The sequence below is a fragment of the Pseudopodoces humilis genome, chromosome 3 (assembly GCF_049639895.1).
Source record: "Pseudopodoces humilis isolate 2021_Gansu_Grassland_sample_001 chromosome 3, ASM4963989v1, whole genome shotgun sequence".
Taxonomy (NCBI): domain Eukaryota; kingdom Metazoa; phylum Chordata; class Aves; order Passeriformes; family Paridae; genus Pseudopodoces; species Pseudopodoces humilis.
Window position 1 is genome coordinate 25,231,195 of NC_142202.1, and position 14,531 is coordinate 25,245,725.

General features: G+C 38.1%; 1 long non-coding RNA gene across 1 annotated transcript; it reads right to left on the minus strand.

Annotated features, from left to right (window-relative positions):
- Positions 1-4,529: 4,529 nt before the first annotated feature.
- On the minus strand, positions 4,530-13,764 carry LOC106628202 (uncharacterized). The gene is made up of 3 exons (XR_001331484.2): positions 13,696-13,764; positions 6,063-6,198; positions 4,530-5,208 (listed from the first exon to the last, which is right to left on the minus strand). It is a non-coding gene; the product is annotated as an uncharacterized LOC106628202 (long non-coding RNA).
- Between the last annotated feature and the right edge of the window lie 767 nt (positions 13,765-14,531).

Consider the following 14,531-nt stretch of genomic DNA (forward strand, 5'->3'; position numbering starts at 1 on the left):
CCCTTGGAGTAGGCCTTATTGAACACTTCCACTGTCATCCTGCTAGTAGTCATGGCAGCTGGAGTTTCCCTGTTCAGACTCCTGTGTGTGGTCTCGAGGGGACTGAGGTACTGAGACGATTTTTCAGGTCAGATCCATTCCATGGCTGTAAAGCTTAAGTGAGAAGCAGATCTTACCCCAAGATATACCATAAAACCTGGACATAGAGCCACCCCACACTTCCAGGCAGCCTCAGGGGGAGTGAGCAGAGATTGTCAGAGCACTTGGGAGTCTCCACTGCCCAGGCAGGTGAGATGCTGAGCTGGGGCAGTGGCTATTCCATATGGCCCAGGAATTTGCTCTTAAATGCACCAGAAGGGCAGAAAGGAGATAAATAAACCTGTGGTTTTCCTTCTTGTAGGCCTACTCACTGGATTACTCACTCACAAGGGCTCTGTCTCTGAAGTTATGACTGGAGGTTTTTAGGTGCGAGCCTGTGAATTCTCATTTTGATGTTTCTCCTGGAAGAGCTTGTGGTGAAAGAAAAGGAAATTCTATGTACCTCCTCTAGGTTCTGGTGGCTTATGCTGGCAGACAGATCCTTTTTCAAAGATAACTCAGGAATTATTGTTTGTTATGTCATCTGCTACAGTTAAATATTAAAAAATCTTTGAAAAATCCTTTGTTCTGAATCTGTTGTATGGTTACCAGAGTGGATTTCTCCTACACAGGGCAAATTTGGAAATAAACTCCCCCAAAATTATAGAAAATGTTAATTTCAATAGCTGATAGAAAGCATAAGGAAATGAGGATTTTGCATCATTTTTGATAATTTAATGTGGTGTTCATCAACCCACTTTAAGGAAAACTGAAGAAAGAGCAGTCTATCAGAAGACTGAGTGTTGCTTCCAGCAACGTTTGGAAATGAGTTTACTAAAATAGACACTACTTTACATTTTTGTATAAAGTACAGCTGATATATGAAGCATATTGAATATTGACTCTCTGTGGAAAGACTACATGAGAATATATTCCAAAAGGATACATATATGTATGTGCATAAGGGTATATTTTATATATATATATATATATATATGTATGTGTATGTGTGTATTATATATACGTACAATAATAAGTTTCATGGGAGAAAATGTTTTCCACTCTCCCTGTTTACAGTCAAAAAGCAGCAATGTCCTGCAATATTTGATTCTGAGTAAGATGTTTGTAGTAAAGCTGTTACTAAATAGTATTACTGAGTGACCATGCTAGAAGAAAAATATTTCTGATTTTCTCTATGTGTTTTTTTTTTTGTGACGTGCTAGACATTATTAACAGATATATTGCTAACTGATCTCATTTACAGCCTGGGTTAAGCACTGAAATCTTTGGGCTGTGCATGGGGATTTGGCAAGCCTGCCTGCTCAGTGAGTAAACAGCACTGATGTTTGGTAAATGTGACTCTGATTTTGTCCTTGTGGTTGTACTTACAGCCTGGAAGGCCAAGTCCAGCACTGAGTGTCTTTGACACTCAAAAAACACTCTGCCCTCACAGATTCTTGCAAAAACTTCAAGGGGCTTGCATTCTTTTGTAAGGTGTGCCTAAAGGTTACCTGTTCTAATGACACTAATGTTCACTCTTCCATTCAGTAGGGCCCAAGGCCCCCGCAGAAAAGTTCCAGCTGTGGCTAAAGTCTTTGAAAAACAGGCAGAGTCAGCAGCACTGCCAAGGATACCCTCCTTTATGCAGTGTATAGGAGTTAATACATAATTCACAGAATTAGAAAAACGTCCAAACAAACCCAAGCTTTTACTAATCCTACTTGAATATAGCAACAGCAAATGAAAAACAGCACTAATTGCCTGAAATATTAAGTACATGCTGTAGAGACAACTATAACCCTGGAAAGGAGTTAGTTAGTGAACCAAGACATAATAGGAATAAATTCAGGAAACATCCTTCACTTAAGAATAATGAAAGAACAGATTCGGAATGCATTTGCCATGCTGTTGGGAGAGTGAGAAACAAGTCTGAGCCTAAACTAAGAGGTTAAGCCATTTCTATTTACACAGATTTTAACATATCTGATAGAACCAGGGCTTCTGTTTTGTAATTAGATTAGCAGTGAATTAACAGTGAATCTGGATGCATCTGTGTGGCATCACTGCAGTAAGTGGGATCCAAGTGGATGACTAATCGTGGCAGGGAATTGGGTTTCCAGACTGGGCTGTGAGGTGGTCAGGCAGCCAAATAGCTGTGTATAGATATGCCCATGAGCAATCCTAGTCCATCCACTACATCCCAAGTGCAGACGTATGACTGATGAAATTTCCCTAGTCTTTAGCAAAATTAAAGAAAATATATATATTAAAGCCCCAAAAATAATATGAGAAGGAGTGAAATGTGCTTTCCCTGCATTGCTGTACAAGTTGGGGTACTTTGGGTAATTATATATCCTATATAAAATGACAGGCTGTAAGAAAATTAAATCTGTTTCAGAGGGAAATGAAATATAGAATATACAATTTAACTTTTCCCTGGAAATTGAGAAAAGTAGAAGAGAAGGAAACAGCAATAGTTTCAGCCTTACAAATGCTCATCTAGTTTGCATTCAGAGTCTTTCAGTAAATACCACAATTAAAAACTCCTTCAGAACAAAATTGACATGATTTTACTTATTACACAGATGGTGACGTCAGCTACCTAACTTCATTTGTCATAGCATCTTATTACCCACTTGAAATTCTGAGTGATGGAAACAATTAAAATTAGAAGAGCAAAAAAAACCTCCTCGTGTTTCAATCAAGTTATGAGAAATCCACCTGATAAGCAGATGTTGCTCAGATGTTTGTCAGTGTAATGCAACTACCTAAATGGTTTTATTTACAACCTGAGGCTCTCCTACCAGCTTAACATATCTCTGTTAGCTTTGCTTAATGAAAATAGCAAAACAGAGGCATTTTTTTTCTAACCCCACATGTTGAGCTGAGAACTCCTACCATATTTTAGGAAAGCTGGGGCTGTCATTGTTGTCATCTAGACAAAAAGCAGGAGGATGGCGTTATTTTGTTACTGTGACATGTTTCTAAATGTACCTTGTGGATTCATATAACCATAGGATGGTATGTCTGCCGATGACTCATGCTGACTCACCCACTGAGCCAGAATTTACTGAGCCTTCTTCTGTGCCCACACACAGTGATATGATTTCCAGTCTGAGTAAATTCTTTAAAATTTAATTTAGTAGGCTTTAACTACAGAGGCAGATATGCTTTTTCAATAGTTTCCTAATTTGTTTTTATGTCTTATTAAATGTATGTTCAGATTATGTTTTGCAGAATCCTTTGAAATCAATTTTGAAAATAATGTGGGTAAGTGCAACTGTGCTTTCCAGAGATGAAGGTCTGTCTGAAAGCACTGGAGGTGGAAGCATCGATAATCTACTGATGCCATGGACCTAAAGGCCTTATACATAATCACTGCCTCTCTGCTGTGGCTTTAGCAGCAGTGCTTGTGAGCCTCAACTGTGGTAAGTCCCTAGGCTCAGGCAATAAATAATTAATTACAAAAAGACAAATTGACCTGATTCTGTTATTATTTTTAAGACTGAAAACCATATATTGCCCCACTGCAATCAACAGAATTAAATGGTATAGAACTAGGTGTGAAAGCAATTCTTTAAATGCTACTACAGATACCTTCAGAGTGATTCTACTTCTTCTTAAATAACATAAATTATATGGAAGATTTTAATGGGAACATGATCAGTCCAATTCTTTCTCTCTCTCCAAATTCTGGTCAAAATCTGCTACGGTGTAGCAGCCTGAAAAGCAATTCCTGTTGTTACAATATAAGCTGTAGTGACTGAGGAGACAGCTACCCCAGTGAGATTCTCTCTTGGAAACAAGTAAAAGCTTCTCTTCAATCTCATACTCTTTGATCAAGACCCCTATGTTTTGTTAAATCAGGATTTATGATAGTCTCATTCTGACTCCAGGATTCTTTACCCACCACACAAGGTAAGGGAGAAGAAAAAAAATTGTTGCTTGGACTACTTCTGCATAATTTGCTTTTTAATCTCTTCTGACAAATGACTAATGAAAGTTCAAGCAACAGAAAATGAGATGCATGTATCCTCCCCCAAAATAAAAGTTACCAAATACTTCAGTAAGTTGATTGAGATATCCCTAGACTTTTCTCCACCTTTCCAATATTCTGAAAGAACAGTTGATGCCCCCAAGCCACATACCCTTCCTTTTTCTGTAGGATTTTATGTCACTTCTCAAAAGTATGTCAGTTGTGACAGTGTTTTGGGGCTGTGTGTTTTACTTCTCTTGCTCCTGCAGTCAGTCAGGCATGATTCCTAATCTGCAAGAATTCATCTATGATTCTGTCTTCACATCTCTGGGGTTTACTAAATTGCCCTGTCCTCTAAATCGGAAAGTGCTGGATGAGTGGACACTTCATCCCCAGTGGTTTCAGCTTCACTGACTTACTTGTAGTTTGAGTGTACAGTCCTTTGTTTTGCTTTTGGAGAACAAAACCCCCAGACTTTAAGTCTTTAGTCACACCTTCCTGCCTGCATCACTGTTCAGACTTTCATTGTTCAGGGCTTTCTTGTAATTCTATCACTAGAATTCAGAAACTGTTTGGTTTATCCTTTGAGTTAAATGTGTTTGAAAGTAGAATATAACTTCTTTTTGTTACTTCAGACTTCAGTGGTCATTAGGATTCTGTATGTAATGGAGCATGATACAAGGAGAACCACACAGCTGTATGACAAGGTCTGAATAGAAGTTGAAACAAGTGTTTCTTCCTGCGTCCCAACACGTTCTGGTCATTAAAGTTTCTTCTCTTGCTGTTGCACTGCCACTCACAGTCTCATTTGGTCTGAGACCATCCATGATTTCTATCAAACAAGCACAAAGGACTCAGCTCTGCTGTACTCCCGTGAGAGGGATGCTCTGTAGCAGAGCTGCCCACTTTTGACACACTACAACGTTCTCAAAAGAAAGGAGAGGCCCATATACTGCACCCCATCCTTTGCTGCAGCACACGGCAATTTCCTGAAAGTGCCATAATTACTGAATATATCCAACAAGTTGCTTGAGGCAAGTTTTCCATGTTGAAGAAATGTTGCAAGAAATATAGCAGCTGAAAGTAGATTAGTATCTCCAAGTAATTCAGACATCTCACTGTTGGTCTCCTGCTTTCCATGCAGTGCTACAGACCTGTGAGGAGAAGAGTGATTACTAGATTAATTGTTCTGACAGTAGCTCATTTCTAAAAGCCCTCTTTCTCAAGGGGCTCTGGTCCTTCCTGTGTTTTACTGATGAGAGGAAAAGGGTTTCTAGAAAGAATGGTGCAAGAAATAGGCTACTGCCAGTACCAGAGCAAGTAATCTTGCATACAGCCTATTCTAGAGAGACACAGACTGAATGAATAAACCTAGAGGTCATAGCCACTGGATGTCCCAGCTCTATTTGATGTCTCTGCAAATCCTGTATCTTCCTTTCTTTTACTCCTGATTTGCAAAAAATATAATGACTATGTGGAAATGATGTGCTGCTAATTGAAAAAGAGCAACATTTTCTTCAAGGAGTGAAAATTCCCAAGCCTCCTCTAGAAACGCAAATAAGAAGTTTATGGTGTTTAAGAAAATACTGGCCTATCTTAGGTAAACATATACAATTGCAAAATGTTGATCCAAAGGTCCCTCTCTAGCTGAATAAACAGGCACTGAGATTTTCTGTACCTCTGTAGCTTACTCACTGCTAGCATCCAGTTTTAAGTACCATACTGATAGGGCAATGCCAGCAGTGTGTTTGGCAGTGTCCACTATGTACTTACCTCCGTGCTTATTGTGCTTCAGCTGTGGAGACTCTCTTAATTATTTTTATTTTAAACACTTTATGAAAAAGCTGACCTCATTAACATGTCAGAGCTTTGTTTAGTAGTGCTCTCTGGTTATTATGCTGTTATTCTCTCTCTTCCAGCTTTCAGAATTTTGCTGTTCTTAGGCTTTTTTGAAATGGACTGTAGTATTTACATTTATTGAATCTTTTTAGAGATGTAAGATACTCACTTGCCTTCCCCTGGTGGTTGTACACCCTGCAGTTCCCTGTGGCACTTTCATTTGACTGTCTTGGAGTTCCACTGGTTCTTCTGCCTTGCCCCTCCTTTCCTGTGATTTGTTACATCCATAGCAGAGCTACAGCACTCTGTAACTTCCAAAAGATTTAATCACAGTTGAGCACTTGCAATTGTGCAATCTCATGTGTTCAATAAACGCCCCACTGGAAAGACTTCTCCCATAGTGTAATGCTGACTTGCTATTTATTAAGAAACACCTTGATTTTTCAAATTTCTCCCAGGTTATGGGTATCCTAAAGGTTTGTGTGACAAGTAATTTACTTGGACACAATGCTTCTTTAGAAATAACATTCCTTGTGCTTGCCACTCTTACTTGAAATCACTGTTATACAAAGTAGGGGGAAAAAGACTAGTAAAGAAAGGGTTAAGGTTCTGATTAAAACACAGAAACAAACATACAAACACAAAGCATAGAAACAAGAAAATCCAATTCAATATGTACATTGTTCTAGCAGTCACTTATAGCTTGCCTCCAGGAATCAAGGAGCCAGTACAGGACCAGGATCAGGATCTACTTCTCTGCTGGGTCTTTGCCTGCCCCCACCCAAAGTATGAGGGACTTCCCAATGCGAGAGAGGCTAAACCTCTGAACATTTCTTTGGACCATCTCCCTTCCCTTGCTTCCTTCAATTTAGAGGCAATTCCAATGTATTGGAATTGTATTCCAATGGCAGTTTGACCAACCAGAACTGTTTATGTGAATGCAAATGAAATCTGTTTTCTCTTGCCTCAAATGGAATAATCTCTGAGATGCAGTGATCCTTTGATACACAGTGATTTCCAAACTTAGATCTCCCTTCCTACTTAGAAAGTCAGTTGAATTATAACTTGATTTAGGTCTCCATTTCCCAAGCAGTGTAACTTCTTTTATGAACTTATTTTCATGCCCTTTTAAGATCTCATAAATTACATATAATAAAACTATCAACTGTAAATCAGACCCTAACCTCATAGCTTGTGAATAATGGATTGCTTTATTCATAGGATTCAGACATGAGATGCCACTAATAATGATGATCAGTTTAGGGTCTGGAGCATTTTCTAAAATAATTTCATTCTTCCTACTTCCTCACTTCATCATATCAGAAGCTTTGCAACTATCACAGTAACTTCTAATTCACACAGTAACTCTAATTCCCTTAGCCATAGTTAATTATAGATACCCTGGCAGTTGCAGAGTTATTTATTCCAGGGTTTCTTGATCATGAACAGACGAATCAGAGGTCTTCTGGGGGGCCTTTCACTTTCAGAAATACTGCTTTTAAAATGTCAACTCCTATCATCAAGGCTGTGTTGGTTTTGTTTCATTTTTGTACTGCAGAGTACAAAATTCATGAAACTGCTCATTTCTGCAAAGTGGAACATTCACATTTAAATTCTGATGTCCCCTTGTCACTAGCTTTCAATTATCTTCAAAATTAGAAAATACTGTCTAATAATTTGAAATACGCTTATTTAGTTGGGGGATAGGTACCCTGTTAAAAAGTTGTGCTTTACACATTTCACTGACTTAGTTTTTCTCTGGTTGGCAAAAAAGGCTTTCCCAACATGCTTATAGTAACTGACAGTCCTTTGGTGGAGTGTGGGAACAGAGTTTGTAACATTCATTGTACAGAGAGTCAACAAGACTGTTCTTATTTTATATTTTTTCTCAGATAACTGTAACTACTAATTTATTTTTGTGTTTCAAAAACATCACAAGATTTTATTTTTTCTTTGAGGGGAACCAGTCCTCTACTTTTTACCTGGCTTGTACTCCTGCCAAGACTGGTGGCCCTCTGGCTTGAGCAAAGCTGACCCCAAAGTCTGATCATGATCATGATGCTGGTTTGTCTTTGCTATAACAGGAGGGAGACAGAGTGCTCGGTACCCCAAAGGAAATATACAGCACACTTAATGTTGACACTGTTATTATGGCTGACATATTTTGATCATCTCATTTTCTTTGATACTAATGTACAGTAAAGTGTGAACATTATCTTTAAGCTGCAATCTGATCTTACTGAGCTTTATGTGCAGCAAAGGGCAGTGGATTTTCTCTTCGGCAGCAACATGAACAGCAGGAGCTCTGGAAATTGTAGTGGCAACAGCAGCTTCTGTTGTGACAGTTCGCTAGTAGGTCACCATGGTGAGAATGTATCTGAGTGTTGGGGTTTTTTTCCCTGTCCAGACAATAATATAATTTCTAGAATCCAGAATAGCTTATATAAATTATTACCCTTGTAACGAATTATATTCATGCAGATATACTAACAAGAAATTTTCTTTTTTAGGAGAGATTTAATACCTAGACAAAGGATTTGACAATACTTTTAAAATCTTAAAATGGTTGTTTTGTTGGTATATAGTTGGGAAAAAACCCCAAACACCATTAATTGAAAAAAAGGGTAATAAGCCACAAAGTGGAACCTGGCCTACATAGTTTTGCTTTTCTTTTTAAAGATTCATTATATGCTTATTTGTTTTAAAACTAAAAGTGTAAATTTTTTAACTGTGGATACTACAAGACAACATGGGATGTGTCTGGATTTTGCATGCAGAAAGCAAAGCTCTTTGCTCAGTGCTTAAAATTGAAATAGCTGTAATGTGACAGTGTCTGACAGGGGCAGCTTTGATGGTCAGGTACAACATCAACCAAACTACCCTACAAAAATGCAGAAAATAAATAATTAACTCTTTTTCTCTCCTTGAATGAAGGGCTCCATTTGGAATCAGTGTTATCCTTCCTGTCAATCCTACTCATTATCTTTACCTCCCAAGCTGGTGTGCAGCCTGTTGTTCTTACAGAAAGAGTTGGCTGTTGGCAGCTCTTTAACTGAGCCACCACCAAGTGTTTCCATTAGCAAGTTCACAACAGTCCCATCTGCAGCTCTGGCCTGCTGGGTCACTTCTTCTGGGGTTGTGCACCACTGGCATGGATATCAACAGCACTGTGTAGTCATTATGAGATTTAAAAGAAAGAGGCCCTTCTCTTGCCACAAGCTGAATTTTCTTTGATTGATTTCTTGTCACTTTTCCTTTCTACTTTAACTGGCATTCATCAGTTGCATGCATGTATAAATTACTCAACAGCCCCTGCTGCAGTTCAGCAGAACCTTCAGGAAAAGGTTCAGTGACCTACTGGACATGCATGAAGTTTCTGTCAGAAAACCTTTTCCCCCCTCAGTCTTAAAAAAAAAAAAAAAAAAAAAGCAAGCTTCTCAGGACCTGCTTTGTTCATTATTAATGTTTCAAATATGTATTAGGGCTCCCTTTCATGGCACAGTTTGGTTGCTGGTGTTTTTTCCCCTCAGAAGGACGGTGAGTCACATCTATTCCAGTTTAACAGCTCCTCTGATCTTAACAGAATGCCCTCAGCAGAAACATCCTTGAATAATACAGACCACTCACATAGATCAGATTGCTTCTGCCTGATGCGTTGCCCCATTCCAGGCAGCTTCACTTACCCATGAGAACAGTGTGTGCTACAAGCCCCCACTCTCACTGTGGTCCTCAAGCTGTTATTCTTCCTCAGCAATGGGGACGAAGAGAGATGACAATAAATGGAAATGTGGGAAGCTATTTTTAAAGTGCCATTGATTTTATGTGGGAAGGTATTTTTAAAACATCAGTGATTTTATGAAGCAACCTTTGCCACTCTCCCAGGTAATTACTTCTCATAGTTACAGTAAGGAAAGGTAAAATATTAACAGTATTGATAATTAACAATAATTAATTACTTGAATTAACAGTAATAATGATTCCAAATTAATTAGGAAAATATCACAAAGATTAAATGGCAAGCTGTCAACTTTTCATTAGATTACTATTAGAGACTATCATTAGGAAAGAAGCATAAGTGGGCAGCAAAAAGTAGAAATGGAATTGCATTGACAATAAGAGGTCTCAGTTAATATCTGCATATTTCAATGATAAACTCTTCAGGCTTATTTTTACTCTCATGCTTACTTTTAAATTTTCATTAGAATGGTCTAATAAAATGTTGTGTCTATGCAGCATTTGAAAGACATTTTAAAATTGTGAGGATATTGTTACAGAATTCATCTATTTTATGGAGCTTAAAAGCAAGCTTGTTAGGCAAACTCTGTTGTCTTCTTCAATAACATAAGTTTAAAAGATGATAACATAAATATATTTACATAAAAATTTTACGGTTGACATGCTTAAGCTTTTGGTAAACATACTAAGCTCTCTTAAAATACTTCAGTCAAAGGCAGAAAAGATAATCTAAAGTCCGGATAGTCAGTGAAGAAGAAATCAGGGAGTAAAAAAAATGAAGACCCATTAGAGATGGTGGATGAGAGTAGTCTAAGCAAAAAGTGATATTCTAACACCAAAGCAAAAGTTTAACATTATTTTAGACTGGAACAGGAGACATCTCAGCAAGAAGTTAACAAAACTAATACTTCTGATCTGTGTCCTGTGCTATCTACAATACTGCATTGAGTTCTGAGCTTCCCAGTGGCAGAGAAGAAAAGTGTGAACACATGCTCACAAGTTACTGGGTTACCCAGGCAGTTCCTTATCAGCAAGGATGCTATGGCAGCCTATCATAGCTGAAATGAACACGTTTTCCTTCGGCAGCTGGGTGTGCTGGGAGCACACACAAAGACAGCTATTACACCTCGTCTGTGGCATAGTAACTTATTAAGCCATGCTAAGTCATGGCTTAATTACAAACTGGCTTGACAGCTTGTGGCTGTCTGTCCCTACCCAATTTAACAACATGAACAAAGCTGAAATGAAGGCAACAGAAATAATCATGGTACATCAACCCCTTCAGTTTGTTACATCTCAAAGCCAGCTCATGGCTGCCTGTGTGCATCTCCGAATAAGTGCTTCCACACTGCCAATTAAGTGCCTGTGTGAAGGCACTTAACCTGTTGCCCAGTCACACTTAAGACTGCATTTGTCATTCTAATGCTGAAGCTGAATGACATTTCATATCGTGCTGTGATAAACTACCATATTCTGTCTTTCTTTGTCATCTTTTTGAAGTGATAAGCTCCCAGCAGCTAGAGGAAATTTCTGATACTAAGGTCTTGCTTTTATACTCCTGAGGTTAACTGTATTTCTATTCCTCCATCAGTTTAAATGTATGTGGTTCCCTAGTTTTCCTTACTGTTGGTACCCCTAAGCACTGGGCCATTTACAAATTCATCCCTCACACTTTCCTGTATCAGTGTCATTAAGGAAAATATCTAATAGGTTTAAGTCCAAAATTTATCCTGGGCACTGGGGGAGTGTGGGGGTTGTGATGGTGGGAAGAAGAGAAAACAACCTTTACTCAGATGCCTCATTTCTGATCATTATATTTTGCTTTATCCTCTATGGATAATCCATCACCACCATTAGTCTCTGGTACTGCTCTTCTAATTCCTGTCAGCTCCTCCCTTATCTAGAAGTGGAATGATATTATCAAAGGAAGATTTTAGGTTAATCTGGTAAGGCCTACCTTTAGTAAGCAAACATCATGCTTTCTCACTTACTGATATACTTACTTTTAAAAGTTTACTACCAGACAAATGACTTCATTTGGCAGGATTTTCTGACTTCTGGGATGGGCATTATCTATTCTTTCTGCCCAGAAGCTGTAGACTGTGCTTTACTTTCTTCTTATATGTAATGCCAGCAATTTCTTTCCCTCCTAGTTATTAGCCATCCTGCCCACCAGACCCATATTCAAGATCACTACCTTTACTGAAAATTGAGGCAAAAATACACATGTAGTTTCAAAATCAGGTTTTGACGATTTCAAAACCCCATTTCTTCCTCAACGGAAAGCAACATCATTTCCATCTTACACTATTATGTCACAGCTGGATAACATCTTGCTGTTTTTTCAGATGCCATATACCATAAATCAACATGATTTTCCAGATAAATTTTTCCTTCCATCTCCCACTTGCTGATGTTTTAGATCCTTCCCAAACCAGACCTTTTTTTTGTTTCATGCTCTCCGCTTATAATTCTTACTTCTCTCTCGATGCCACTACTTTTCCACTTATGCTTTGAAGCTTCTACCTCAAAACCATTTTGCCTTCTGTGAGATACAGGATCCCAGTCATTTGGTTCCAAGGTACCTAAGGCTTCTTCCATGTTCAAGTTCTCATTATACAAGATTATTTTGTTGCCAGGTCTCTTCACTTACCATACTTACCAGTTTCCCTTTCTGAAGTTGAAAACATTCTATTTTCTTGCACCCCTACCTTTCATCACACAAGTTGTGATCACTGACTCCAGGGTTGTTATTTACCATCAGGCCTTTGAGGGCATATTCCTAAACCACCCAAAAGCATTACTTTTTTCCAGGCTCACTGGTAGTTTGGAGGAGAATTTAATTTGCTACAACAGTCCAGAATGTCTGGCCCCAACTACGAGCATTCCCCAAATTATTAAATGAGACTTTGAAATCTCAATGTCTAATTCTTTGAACTAAGCAGTACAATCTCTTCAGCAATATGGAGTTTTCTAACTACCTCCAAACTTTTCACCTCAGGTCTGGAATGAGCTCAGGGCCCTCTTCTCTCAGTAAAAACCTCCAACCATCTTTTCCAAAAATATATAGGAACTAAATTTTGAGTAGTTTTATTATTTACCTTTTATTTGCAAGACATTGTTTCTTTAACATAGAATATTACTACACACTTTTGTTTTTACTTCTGTATTTGCTCAACCACAAATTCCCTCTAATCCACATGTTCTGGTTAGGAACTGAGTTTTCTTTTATCACAAGGAGGGCATCCTGAACTGTTTTCTAGAATTCCTCAATTTTTTCCAACAAAGTACTGGAAATAGTATATCCACTTTTCAATTATTTCATTTTGACACAGTAACATTACTTTTCTTCATTTGTCTGTATCTGTCCTTTTTTCTTAGCTACATCCTACATTCTTCCTATTCCCCATTGCTGTATTAACAGTATTAGCCTTCCTCTTGTTGAGTAAAACCAAAGCAAAATATTACATGAATCTTTCAAAATTTTCTCTATTCATTTCTTAATGTGAAGATGACCTTATTGTCTGTGGTGACTTCCTTCCTTTCTTCACAGATGGTGTAATCTAGAAGGGGTACATAGACAAGTGCTGAAGAGCTAACTGCTGTTGTTTAGTGAATTAGTTTCCATGGGAAGTTTACTCAGCTGAAAATGAAAGAGTTTGTTTGCTTTGCAGATAAAAAAGTAACCATTTACCATGAATATACCATGAATATTGTCAGTGTCTGAGAATGCCTTCCTGTGAAACCAGAGCAGTCACAATTTGTCAAACTAGTATGGAGGCCAGTTAAAACACCAGATATTTACATGCCTCAGACAACCAGCTAACTTTTAAAAACCAGAGGTAAAAGGTGAGATAATGACATGAAAACACTGTCAGATCAAGTAGCTTCCCAAGGTACTGATTTTTGGCAGGACCTGGTTTATAGCCCATTAATTTGAACATTAAACAAATTTAATTATTGAGATTTGTTAACAGCTACTGCTAAAAGGACAAATTGCCTCCAATAACCCATAACAATAGAACATTAAAAATTGGCAACTTTAAAAACCTAGTAGAAGAACCCACCTTCATTCCTCTTCAGTGCAGTATCAAAGCTGTTTGCAAATTACCTTTATCCCATACTATCTATTTCCTGTTTATTACCATTTCTATAGTTCATAGTTATTTTCATCACCACTAAGAATAAAATGGGCATTGCATGTATTAAAAAATGCCGACTTTTTCAGGCATGCACACATCACTGCATGTTGTTGATCCAACACACAAGTATTCCCACAAATATCCTGCCTTGGTAATCTTGAACAAAGCTTAACTGGAGCCAGGCATGAAATGGCATAAAATCCCTGGATTAGCCATTAACTCTGCATTGCCACATACAAATCATTATTTCACCTACTTATTACTTCACCGCCAGCCCCTGCTGCCTGTCACTGCTGCTTGCTTCTTGCCACATACACCTCTTGAGCAATGCCAGCTTTGAGTTTTAGCCCACAGAAACCAGCCAGATATGCACATTTTCTACTGATTAGGAATGTGCTCTTTACGCTGGGTTATGGACTCGTGTTCACAGTGTAGGTTTTCAGTTAATCTCTAACATTTAAGCAGGTCATGTTTGAACAGCAGTAGGGGATATAATTTTTTACTTTAGAGAGAATGTAGGGTAATATTTATTATTTTGGGAAGAATATTCCCAAATTCCCAAAAGAAATACCAAAAGAATTGTAAAGGTTGTGCAGCTAGTGAGATGATATGGATAGCAAGTAATTTATTTTTTCTGAATTTGTTATAAAACCATATATGAAATGAGCCAAAGTGAAAGAAAGGGGATCAGAACCCCTGTAAAACTTAGAAGCAAGGAGAAAGACAGGGTCAGAAAGTTCAAATGACAACTGAAAGCCTAA